The sequence below is a fragment of the Rhodnius prolixus genome, unplaced genomic scaffold, assembly GCF_049639745.1.
Source record: "Rhodnius prolixus isolate KJV_2025 unplaced genomic scaffold, Rpr scaffold_5, whole genome shotgun sequence".
Lineage (NCBI taxonomy): Eukaryota > Metazoa > Arthropoda > Insecta > Hemiptera > Reduviidae > Rhodnius > Rhodnius prolixus.
The window spans coordinates 29,556,840-29,570,094 of NW_027411624.1; the positions used below are offsets into that span (position 1 = coordinate 29,556,840).

General features: G+C 32.9%; 1 protein-coding gene across 2 annotated transcripts in view; it reads left to right on the forward strand.

Annotated features, from left to right (window-relative positions):
- Nucleotides 1-13,255, forward strand: part of LOC141458382 (acyl-CoA Delta-9 desaturase-like) — a 41,569-nt gene that overhangs the window by 20,388 nt on the left and 7,926 nt on the right. Inside the window, exon 1 of one of the 2 annotated variants that reach the window (XM_074136283.1) lies at nucleotides 2,874-3,575. The exons of the other annotated variant lie outside the window; for it this stretch is intronic. The gene's annotated coding sequence lies outside the window, so the exon portion shown is untranslated. Of the gene's footprint in view, nucleotides 1-2,873; nucleotides 3,576-13,255 lie in introns of those variants that run through there. 2 annotated transcript variants of the gene reach the window in all.

Here is a 13,255-nt window from a genome sequence, read left to right on the forward strand (position 1 = left end):
GTATTTCATTACAACCAATTGAAGAAATGCTGTGATTATATAAAATGTTCGTTATTTAGTTTCGCTAAATGCTGAAATATTACTTTGCATTCTGTGCTATCCATATGCAAGTGTTAACTCACCCAATTAGGTAGTCGTTACCATATACTGAACGCAATCAAGAGACCAAATTGGAATCAGTGAATTCGGCTAGAAATAATAATTGAATTTAAATGTCTCTTTGTCCAGTGTACTTATTCCCACATTTAATGAACCGATTCAAGAAGGCAGTGAGCAGTTAAATTTTTAATTTAAAACGCGTCATAAACTGAGGTCATTGACGCCGGTCCTTTTTTTTTCAGTACACTGCTGGACATTGTTTTCTCGTTAGAAACCACAAAAATCAAAAAGTGATAACCACAGGTTTAAGTGTGAGTGATATTGTATGAGGGTGCCTCATTTTGAATAATAACTGAGAACTCTTGCTCTACTAAATCCAAAAATATGCATCAACAAAATTTTATTGATTAAAATTTCATCGCATGCAAAAATTACATGTATCGATTCACCATCAATTGTTATATATTTTCCTGAATTCGTTTAACGAATATATTCATTACATAACAGTTAGATTGACGTACAAACAATATTAACAAAAAATTACTGTAGCTTCGTGATAGGATGTAGCATATCTAAAAAGCGTTAATGGAAATGGTATCATTGTTGATAATTAGAAATTTATTGCACAATAATAGATATGACGATAAGAGAATTCGCAAACTTTCTCATATTTTATTTCATTCAAAAAAACAAATATGTTGAACCCATATACAGGGTGTTCATTTTAAGACGGTTAATCTGAGCAAAAAATGGTAGAGGAAATATTTGTAGCCCGTCACCTCTAGTTTCAGAATATGTGACTTGATTTTTAGATTCCTGCCCGCATACGCGGCTGACGCGCGTCCAAAAGTAAGGATTCGCAGTTGACCCCCAATTTTCATATACATAGTTTTAAAGAGTATAAAAAAAGTTATGAAAGAAACCGGAAACCGCAATTCGATATCTTCAAAAAATTAAAGGTGCCAGGCCATTTCAAAATCTGGTATTTATTAATCATATTTCAATTTTTTAACTTGTTATCAAAGAGAAAGAAGAGCACGCGATAGGTCATTTTTATGTATTTTTTTCATCCCCTTTCTACTAAAAATATTGCTAAGGCAGTAAAGATAGTATTTTTCTTAATATCAGGAAATAAGTCGTTTTCCGAGTGATTTTTCTAAGAAAAATCAAATGTTAGGAGCTTTAGGCTGGAAACATAGTGGAGCGGCGAGCAAAGCGGCGATGATAGCGAAGAGCGAAGCGGCGAAATCAAACACAAGTAAACTTATGGGACCGCGCATAGTGGCGAGCAAAGCGAAGATAGAGCAACTCTATCTATTTCTAGTTTTTGTTTTTGCCGCTTTGCTCTTCGCTATCATCGCCGCTTTGCTCGCCGCTCCACTATGTTTCCAGCCTTAGATGTTCTCAAGCATACACAAAATGGCTAAAAATTAATTTTACATCTGTTACAAACAAAAAGGTTTAATAATTATTTGATAATTTTAGGAGAGTTGCGTTTAATTACCAAAAAAATTGGAAACCTCCTGCCACATATTTTAAGTGATCAATATCTTACATGCCCTTTACTCAACTTGTGAAGCATGTACTGTGCCTTCAAATGTGCCTCCTCTGGCTCGCAAGCCAGGTTAGCCAGGAAGTTATTAACTGCTTTCTGTATCTGAGGAGGCATTTTATACTCTTGAAAACTGTGTACATGAAAATGGGGGTCAACCGCGAACTCTCACTTTTGGTCGCGCGTCAGCCGCGTATGCGGGCAGGAATCTAAAATCAAGTCACATATTCTGAAACTAGAGGTGACAGGCAACAAATTTCTCCTCTACCATTTTTTTGCTCAGATTAACCGTTTAAGCATGAAATGCATTTTGAGCCGTCTTAAAATGAACACTTTGTACCTATGTAGTAATATAAAGTAGCAGTAGTAATCGCCTATTTTTTCAGGCTGGGCTTAACGTCAAACTACCAGTTAGGTGTGGTAACAATTTTTATGTCGTATAAAAAGTATTCGGGGTTTGAACTGGCGATCTTCCACTTACAAAGCCACGCTCTTGGCCACTAGACCAACACCTATTTCTGTACCTTCAACTAATAACTAAGGAAAATATAGTGCCTTGATAACTCTGGGCACACATACATAAAATGCACCAATTCACACCAATGGCTTTCTTTTATCTGAGAATATAGTCGCAAGTTTGATAAGATTTAGTCATTTTTTATAGCCTCTCTCTCATAAGCACTCGCCAAAAGAAATATTATTAAACTTAGCCCACAGAAGCTTACAAATTCTGTATTCTTAATTATTGGAATCCTTCACTATAAAAAGATGCTTAGATTCCTAGAAGAAAAAAAAATTGTGTGTTGGAGAAAGAAGAAAATATTTTCAAAATGAAATTTACGCCACTTGGATTTTTTGGGGGGGATCTCAGGCAACTGAAAGCAGGTTTGTACCTCTATCCCATGGTAATAAATATTTTTAAGTACGTACAAGAATTAAGTTTTAATCAAAAAGCCACAAAAATGATACTCCGTTAAGAGATATTTATAAAGGCGAAGTTATAACCTCTCCTTATTGCAAAGAATACAAGATAAAGAAATTCAAAAATCAGTTTGGGCACAACAGAAAACATACACAACGATTTTAGCAACAGCCAGCTTGATTTGTTTGGTAAAATAATGGTTATAAAAAACCAAAGGGGGGGCCACCCCAAAAAAAGTTCCTACATTCGTATCATAAAAAAGAAATAAGGAATAAATAGCAAGTAGAGGAAACAAGAAAGAAAATGTCCTGAAGAGGATTACAGCAAGGTTAGGAACGAAAGAAACTTAAGGAAATACGGTATTAACCGAAAATCGCTTTTGATTTTATACTCTAGAAAACATGATTGATTAATTGATTTACAAGTACAAAAGAAATACTGATATATTCCACATTAAAAAATAAAAACGTGTCAAATTCATGATTAAAAATTTTCCAACATTAATTTCTGTCCTAACTAATCATTTATTATTTACATAATATCATGATGACAATGTGACGTATATATTGTATGAAATTTTTATCAACTCAATGATGGTTACATTTTACAAGGTTATTGGTACAAGAAAAAAAAACGAGTAAAGAATGTGCCTCCACTGAATTTCGAGATAAACTGTTTCTAATCCAACATAGTCAGATGTTTTCATGTAAACTTTAACCTTAAATCTTTTTTTATTTATACTGATAAATTTTATGCACGTTGATAGCGAAAAAAAGAGAAGTTTTTAATTCGATAAGGTTGAAATTAGTGATAATGATTGTGTCATCTGATTAAGTTTTTTTTAAAAAATTATTTTTTTCAATTGGTGTGTGATCAGATTGTTGCCTAGTTGTGCGAATAAAGAATTAGTGTAAAACAAGAAAGGACGTCAGGGTGTACTCAATTTCAATATTAAATCATTAAAGATCATTTTTAATAAGCAGCTGACGAAAAAACATTTAAGTAATGTGAATTTAATTTCAATTTATTTTAATTACATATACAGGATGTTCATTTTAAGACGGCTCAAATGCATTTCATGCTTAAACGGTTAATCTGAGCGAAAAATGGTAGAGGAAAAATTTTGTTGCCCGCCACCTCTAGTTTCAGAATATGTGACTTGATTATAGATTCCTGCCTGCATACGCGGCTGACGTGCGACCAAAAGTGAGGGTTCGCAGTTGACCCCCATTTTCATGCACACAGTTTTAAAGAGTATAAAATGTTATAAAAGAATCAGGAAACCGCAATTCGATATCTTCAAAATTAAAGGTGCTAAGCCATTTCAAAGTCTGGTATTTATTAATCATTAATTTATTAAACCTTCTTGTTTGTAAGAGATGTAAAAATTAATTTTTACCTATTTTGTGTATGCTTGAGAACATCTAAAGCTCTTAACATTTGATTTTTCTTAGAAAAATCACTCGGAAAACGACTTATTTCCCGATATTTAAAAAAAATACTAGCTTTACTGCCTTGGCAATATTTTTAGTAGAAAGGGGATGAAAAAAATACATAAAAATGACCTATCGCGTGCTCTTCTTTCTCTTTGATAACAAGTTAAAAAATTGAAATATGATTAATAAATAACAGAATTTGAAATGGCACCTTTAATTTTTTGAAGATATCGAATTGCGGTTTCCGGTTTCTTTCATAACTTTTTTTATACTCTTTAAAACTATGTAAAAAACTATGACCCATAAAAATGGGGGTCAACTGCGAACCCTCACTTTTGGTCGCGCGTCAGCCGCGTATACGGGCAGCAATCAAAAATCAAGTCACATATTCTGATACTAGAGGTGAGGGGCAACAAATTTTTCCTCTACCAGTTTTTGCTCAGATTCACCGTTTAAGCATGAAATACATTTGAACCGTCTTAAAAATGAGCACCCTGTATTATATTTTAATGAGAATTTCACTACCTCTTATGTGCATTAATAGTAGGTAAATATTTTGATCTTAAGAGTCTTAGAAGGAAAAAAGACTAGCTCCTTCTGTAGTTAACTCTTCAAGGAGTCCCTGTTATACCGGTTCACAGTTCACTAAGATCTGTAGGGTAACAGCTCCCAGTTACCTAGCGCTAAACCGATTATCCAGAGCACCTTGCTCAAGCCAAATGCTCATAATCAAAACTGCCAAGCGTTTTGAAATGGTAACCTATCTTAACAATAATTTGTTAAATAAAATTGTTTTTGATAAAACTGAAGCTTGCAGCATTTGAGGAAAAGTTCAAAAAAAAAAACAAAATAATAATAAGGCTAATATTTCTCTGTATTGAATGGGAATATTGCATGTGTGTTATTAGTGATTATTAATCATAATTAATAACATTCCAAGGTTGGTATAATTGCCTATCCGAATGGGTGAATCTTTGAACAATACCCCTTTTTCACATTCGTATATCTCTATTTAGAAAAATGCCTATAATTGCTTTGGATAACAAATTCAAACGCCAATCAATTAATACTAGTTCAGGTGCATATTATTCCGGATAATATAGCATTTGCAATTATCCTATAAACAAAGCAGTCGTTTAATCTCTTGTACTAAAAAATTACCAGTAAAATTTTGATCAAACTGCTATTAACATTGAAAATTGAGCGATGTGTGACTTTAAAGTCACCTCAAAAGTTCTTGCAGTATAAATATAAATTGATGTCTTATTAATAAATTGGAGTAGAACTTCGAAGTTTAGAAAAAGTGTAGAAAGAATATTAAAGTTGGGATAAATATGTCTTAAAGAGTTTTCAAAGAAAAAATCGCTAACAAAATAAAAAACTTCGATTGCACTCTTAAGTGAAACTCTACGAATAAGTATCTTATTCACTTATTTTCTATAATTAATACTGCCTCTTTCTATTCAATACTACAAATAATTTAATGAGAAGATAACAGTTTAAGAAGGTTAATAGAGATGATGGGGGAAAAAACATCCTTGCCTGCCAGAAACTAAAGAATAATTAGCACATATTGCCGATATAATAATTGCCTACATGAATGAAGTAGGTCGTGATTATATAAACGAAATTATATTGTGGCATTTTCATATAAGTGTTAAGTGATTTTAAAAACCGGTCTTTACTGTTTCATTCAATATGTTAGTGTCTTAGTATATATATTTACACGCCGTGAATTTAGGCTTCCTGATCACCTATTTTATTTTTTTTTTAAAGATTTTGTAGAAAAAGAATAATTATGTGATTTGTTGAACTTTAAAAAATGTTTAGTATATGAGACTTTGATTATTTTGACTACTTTAAATGCAATAAAAAGATGTACCTCAACATTCAATTACCATCTTTTACACCTCTGCTGAATGATTCTGCAATCTTATCCTCTTACCGCTTTACTCGGGCTTTTCAAATGCACATTTATCACTTAAAGGACTGGCTTAACAAATGGCGAATCAAAACTAACGTTACGAAATCAAAATATTGACGAAAAATCCCCATCTCCCATCTTGATCAACCAAATTCTGGACAAAGTACGCTTCCTTGAACAGTACCAAGACCAAACGGTTGATATGTGGTATACCTAAACTAGATAGAATGGACAAGAAACTCCATTGCAAGACAACTCCAAAATACTCTTTTACTTACTGTTAAACCTATTTTGGTCAATCAGCAACGAAATATGAGGGGTATCGACTAAACCAGTATATTGCCAGTTTCACTCATAACTTTGTTTGCAAGGTTTCGAGCTAGAGTCTAGGGTCATCTTCAGGGCTTATACTTATGAAGAAATATAATTTCTTTTACATTGGTAACAGTTGGTATGCCTTCTGTTTCTAACAGGTACTTAAACAGTCAGGGCAGAAGTCATTAGTTCTTTGGATTGTTACTTCAACTTCATTGTTCCTTTCTATCCTTAATTAGATATTCAACCATAATATGAGGCGCCACGGTAGCCGAGCTGTTAGAGGCGAGACCTGCAAAGCTAATATGTATTGAGGTACTGGGTTCGATTCCCCGGTCTTAGGCCTTGGATTTCATTTAATGGTTAATAAAAGAAATTTACAGTAAATTATGTTTGCTAGTCTCCTCCGTCCGCGACACCTAGTAGTTGGACGTTAAGCCCCGCCTGAAAAAATAGGCGATTACTTTACTTACTTTTTTTTCAATCATAATATTAGGGATGTAATCTTCATACGATTCAGATCATTAAAAAAAACAATAAAAACTGCTATTCTCAGTTCTCGCAACTTTGTTCGTGAAACATTTGAATTTTAACGTACTATAAATGAGGTCAATAGTGACAAACGCTGTCAATTGCCATTGTAATTGTAATTGTTGTTCAAATTACTCTCTTAAGTCGTTTCTCTTTCTGTTTTTCTTCTTTGATTTAAAAATTACCTGTATTTTTATTGCAGAAATTGGGGGTGTGCAAAACCATTTTCTCGAATCTCTACTATTACGTTTATTCGCTTAATAATACTTCACAGAAATAAGTGAAAAATTCGTTTGAGGCAGAAAAGAAAAAACAAAATCTTTTTAGGTAGCCTAAGTAAGCAAAATGCATTAAGAGAATAAGAAAAGTCTTTTTGAGGCTATGACGTGAAATACGCTGCCCAAGTATCCTTAATTAGTTTAATTTTTGAGGAGCTCCTTGAAATACAGACGAGCCTTTTATAAAGAACACTCTCTCTAGCGACCACCTCCACATTTACGAACAGTTTTTGGATTTCCCACTTTCTATATAAAAGAACCTCCGTCTAACGGACACTCTACATAGCGACCGCGGAAATTGATTTTGGGGGAACAGATTAAATGTTTCACCTCCCACCAACGACCACCTTATTATTAAAAGTTCGTTTGACGCGGTGATCAAAATAATTATCCCCTCTCAAGTTTTTGTTTTTTCTGTTTTTTTTTTCAAAAGTTTCCTATTTAAGCCCCGTTGCATCTTGCACCGTTTTAATTATTTTTCAATATAACTTTGGACGAACAATATTATTTTTTCCGATATGCCGCTCAAACGAAAGTGATTAACTCTAGAAGAGAAAAGAAATAGTCTAGATTAAGGATGAGCAACACGCGGCCCGCCAAGCATTTCTAAAATTGAATTTATTTTATCGACTTTCTCCCATCAATATATTGTTATAAAATTAATTATAATAAAATGGTAGTACATACTAAACCGAAATATTTTTTTATGGCGAGTTACTTGTCGACGACGTTTTTAAACATGCAATACTAACGCGCCGCGTCTGCGCGATTTTTTGTGACGAGATACACACTTGTCGGTGACTTGTTCAAACATGCAATACGGACGAGATGCGTTTCGTACGAAGTTTTGTAAATTAATAATAAGAGTTAATCTATGTGCGGCCCGCCAAAAAAAATTAAAATTTAAATTGGCCCATTGATTAAAAAGGTTGCTCACCCCTGTGTTAGAAGATTTTGCTAAAACCAAATCGAGCCATCGTCAACTTGCAGAAAGGTTTGTTCTATTTTTCTAATAATAGATGATAATATGATGATAATTTTACCATAAATTATTATTGTTATGAATAAATGTGATGATTATTATAAAAATTATTAATTAAGTCAATAATATGTATTTTATTGATACATTTTTTGGATAATTAAGAAAAATTTGATGCATATCATATAGCTAAAGAAAAAGCCGTTTTTGGTCATTTTCGGCAACTTTTTTCTCAAAATCTACTTAATCTGGGTTGTTGCAAAAAAATTACAGGTATAAAGGAGGGTTTGCCCTTTATTTTAAAGAAAATTTGGGGATTTTATCTTTTATAGAAAAAGAGAAAAAAATTGTCAAAGTTGGGTGTTTTTCAACGTTACGCTTTTTCGTGCAGTTTTTGATGGTCAACCCTTATACAACTGTCCTACCGGACAGTTTTAATAATTATGCAATTATGTAAGTTTTTAAATCTATTAATAATAAACAATTTTTAAACAGATGTTTGGACAAAAACCCATATTTTTTCATTATAAAACTTGCCTACCTCCTTCTAACGGCCACCTCCAAACAGCGGCCACTTTGCTTTCCCCCGCCAGTGTCCCTTATTGAGAGGTTCGACTGTACTATAAGTTCAGGCGCTCTCTAAAATGGCGTATTTATTACAAATTAGGGTTTAGCTCATTTATTCTTATTATTTTTATAAAATAAATACCAGTTTAAAGGAAATTTGCGAGAAGAGTTGTGAGAATAGCCTTTAAGCGAAAATGTTGACTTTATGTTCAGTTAAAAAAAAAAAAATCAAATGACCTTAAAGTATATTTATTTAGTTCGGGTTAAAAATGGAAATAATCTGTTACAGAATACTTGTTTAATCACGTACATAATCTATCTTTTATAAGTTGTAATCGTATAATTTAGTAGAAAAATAAATAATAAAAAAAATATATCAAGGTAACGCATCGTAAATATTGATTGTCTTCATGTCTATTTACAAAACAGTAGTTTCAAAATATTTTTTTATTTATTTTTGCGCTACATCTATTGTCTTTAGTGTCTCTAAATCTTTATTCATTTCGATCCAAGATTTCGGATAATTGGAAAGACTGAAAAGAAGTCTGGATTTTTTCGATTATCCATGCAAGTATATCGTTTGATTCGATAGGATGTTTATCTGAGTAAAGTTGATTGTCTAATATCTGAGATCCGTTTTTTTTGCTTGGAGAGTTGTGGAAACCAGAAGTGCGAGGGTCGTTTGAAAAGTCCGTGCAAAGTCAGAGAGATAGCACCACCGGCGAGTATCGAGGTTATGTTTAGTTAGTAGCATCTCTTGGAAGAACACCCACCAAGTTTCAGCCAGATCGGACTATTTCTTTGTGTTTGATGATTTTCAAAAAATGGACGAAAAAGAATTTCGTGTGTTGATTAAACACTACTTTATGAAAGGCAAAACGCCTCAGGAGACTAAAGAGAAGCTTGATAAACATTATGGTGACTCTGCACCTTCGATTAGAACAGTTTATAAGTGGTTTCTAAATTTTCGGAGTGGCCATATGGGCACAAGTGACGCTGAACGTTCTGGACGCCCTGTTAAGGTAAAACTATTACAGGTGCATATTATTCATCGTTATTGGACCGTTTGAAAACCGAGCTGCAAGAGAAACGCCCACGATTGGCCCACAAAAAAGTCCTTTTCCATCACGACAACGCACCAGCTCACACCTCAGCAGTTGTGGTCGCAAAATTAATGGAAATAGGGTTCCAACTCGTTTCACATCCCCCCTATTCTCCAGACTTGGCTCCCTCGGACTACTATTTGTTCCCCAATATGAAGAAATGGCTGGAGGGAAAAAGATTTTATTCAAACGAGGAGGTGATTGCAGAAACGAATGGCTATTTTTCAGACTTGGACAAATCCTATTATTCGGAAGGGATCAACAAACTAGAGCAGCGTTGGACGAAGTGTATAAGCCTAAAAGGAGACTATGTTGAAAAATAAAAAAGGTTTACCCCAAAAAATTAAGTAGTTTTTATTTTTGCACGGACTTTTCAAACGACCCTCGTAGATTATATCAAATAATAATTTTCAAAATAATAATAGTAATGTTGTTCATGCCAAACAATATATGTTATTTTGTAAGATCCATTTTTTTTTTTCATCTTACACCTCTAACATATTTTTTGGGAGAAAAAAGTTTAAAATAAAACGCTAGATAGTGAAGGGAAAAAAAAACGCAATTGATAACTTTAGCAATCCGTAACAAATCTGTATAAGTCACGCTCAGTAGCTCTAACGGTTTCCACTGTTTTGCTTGAAATATTTGGAGATGTTTCATGAAGATTTACAACAAAATACTAACTTTGTTACAAGCCTGATCTTTAATATAAATATTTATTACAGGGTTCCCTTTTTTATTTAAATTTATGTACTTTTGTTTTTGTTTTTTTAAGGTCTTTTGCAAAATTTAATGCTGGAAAAAAAAATTTAAACCCGTTTTCAGTATATTGTCCAGGACTTGCGTAAATCTTGGAACTGGTTTAGGAAAAAGCGAAAGTATTTATTTTATATACTTTCTCTGTAAAACTAATAACTGATCTCCTTAACAAAAACTTACAGTTTAAAATGTTAAGTTTAAGGGTTGATCAAACGCCAAAAGATACACAAATCAGCTAGTACCAAACATTTCTTTTATATTTCGGCTCCGTATTTCACCCATTTAGAAACATTTGAAAAAGCATATTGCAATAACTGATATCATTTAAGTAATTATACTGCATTAAATTTTCAATTATATTTTTTTAGAATTTATTAGATGTCACATACCCTTATGCTGGCCATTTTCTTACTTCAATGAGTTCATTTTATTTATTTTTTAAAATAAAACTAGTCGATTTAATTTAAGTTCATTCTCGGATTAAATTGATTGTTGCTTTACTTTATGTAATTAGTCAAGCGTTTGAATCGATTGCCATACTTCCCCTTAATAGGTGTAAGAGCAGAACGTTGCTTTAATATTCCGTAGGGGAGCCCTATCCCTTTCATCCAGTCAATTTTTTTCCAAAATTAAACTAAGATTTACAGAGTTATTAGTAATAATAATAATTTTGGAGGGGGCCTTACATAAAGGGGGCTAACTCCTCTCCCATTCAATGTACAGCGTCGAGACCCCCCCCCCCCCCCAAAGGCACATCTACATAAAAATTCTGAATCGAATGACATCTCATTCATGAAAATAGGTTTGCGCGTTTAGGCGCTACGTTGTTTACAAAAAAAGGTAACAAGATCAAAAACATTTTTTGAAAAAGCCGTTTTTGCTCATTTTCGTCAACTTTTTTCTCGATACCTATTAGATCTGGGTTGTTGCAAAAAAAAATTACAGTTATAAAAGAAGGATTTGCCCTTTATTTTAAAGAAAATTTGGGAATTTTATCTTTTATAGAAAAGAGAAAAAAAATTGTCAAAGTTGGGTGTTTTTTAACGTTACGCTTTTTCTGGTGCAGTTTTTGACGATCAACCCTTATACAACTCTCCTACCGGACAGTTTTAATAACACCTTCAATATTTATTTATAATTAAATAAGAAGCAACTTCTTGCGAATTAAATGACGTCATGTCTACCTCATCTTGCATGTATTTGTACAAAATCATCATTAAGAAGCTACAATATTACTGAGAAACTTATTTTATCAAAAATACATTTTAGAAAATTAGTGCACAAAGTGGAAAATTAATCTAAATTAAGACAGAAGTAACGCCATACTTTGAACCATTGGAATATCCACATTAAGAACCCCTAAGACCAAAAAAACTCTATCCATGCGCAGGACAAAAGCAAACCCATGTAAAATGATTACTACGTTTATACGAGTATAGAACTATAAAGTGATAATCAGACCATGTTACAATTGTGCATTCTGGTCTGTTCTATGTAGTTATGCCATTCATAGTTTCATTAAAACTATTCCTTGCTAGAAATATCTATAATTTCAAGTGTATTCCTTAATCCAAATCCGTCTCCCAGAACTTCTCTCCACTATCCTGGGTTCTTGCTGGGAAAAAACGGATTATTGTTGATTCAAAAACTAAAGTGGCTAATTATTTGTAACCACTGTATTTATAGTAGAAGTCAAATAAATTGTTGCACTAAAAACAAAAAAATATTACTCATCAGTGCTGTAAAACTCATCAAAATGTCTATTCTTTAGGAGTAAGGATTTTTTTGGAAGTATTAAGTTTTTTTTTTTTTATTTAAAAAAAAAGTACTTGGGAGCATTTTTCAGCAAAACATTGACCTTTAAAGTATTTTTTTTTTTTTTAATTATTGTCTTTTAAATTATCAGTGGTTAAAATTGTTTTTAATAAACTTTAACCTTCGAAAATTCATTTTTCTAACAAAAATGAAAAAAATTAAAAATAATAGTGGATATTGTTCAACAAAGTTATTCAATTTTAAGTTTTTATTTAATATAATGCAATGGTCATTAAGTCATTTAACTTAATGGCTTTTTCATTTATTTCTCAAATTATTGCGATGATATTCTTTTTCTGCATTTGTGGAACTATATATGTACAGTCTGATAAATGAAAAGTCGGCTAGTGGCAGATGCTCAGTGTGAACAAATGAACATGGAACATGACAGAAACGATTTATTAAACAGACTTTAAATATACAATAAAAGAGAGTAATATAAACATAAAAGGAACACAACACATCAGCACAAGACTAACTTGAACACATAGGATGGTAACCTGCCGCTCGGTTATATTTCCTTAAAGAGTGATGGCCACTAATCAAGTTGAATACTCATCCCATCTAGCGGCGGGGTGACTAGGCTCGAGTCGTACTTTGCTATGAATGCAATACTTGACACAGTCGACTCTCGATAATTCGAATTTTTCGATAATTCAAACTCTACAGCTGCTAACTTCGATAAATCGAAAAAATTCAGTGTATTTAGATACGCTCGATAACTCGAACTCCTTTTCTTAACAACAGGGGGTGAGAACGCTCTACAATTCGAACGAGGGCACCTTCCCCTGTTTATAATTCGAATTTTCCCTAGTAATGTTTACTTCCCATTTTTCGCTCATTGTTCATTTCCTGCGTAATGTTTCCCTCCTTTCCTGTCCAGTTTAACTTTCCAATTCTCTTTCTTAGTTTATCACGATGGGAAGTACGTCTCCCTTACTATGTCCGACAAAAAGAAATTATCGCGGCCGTGAA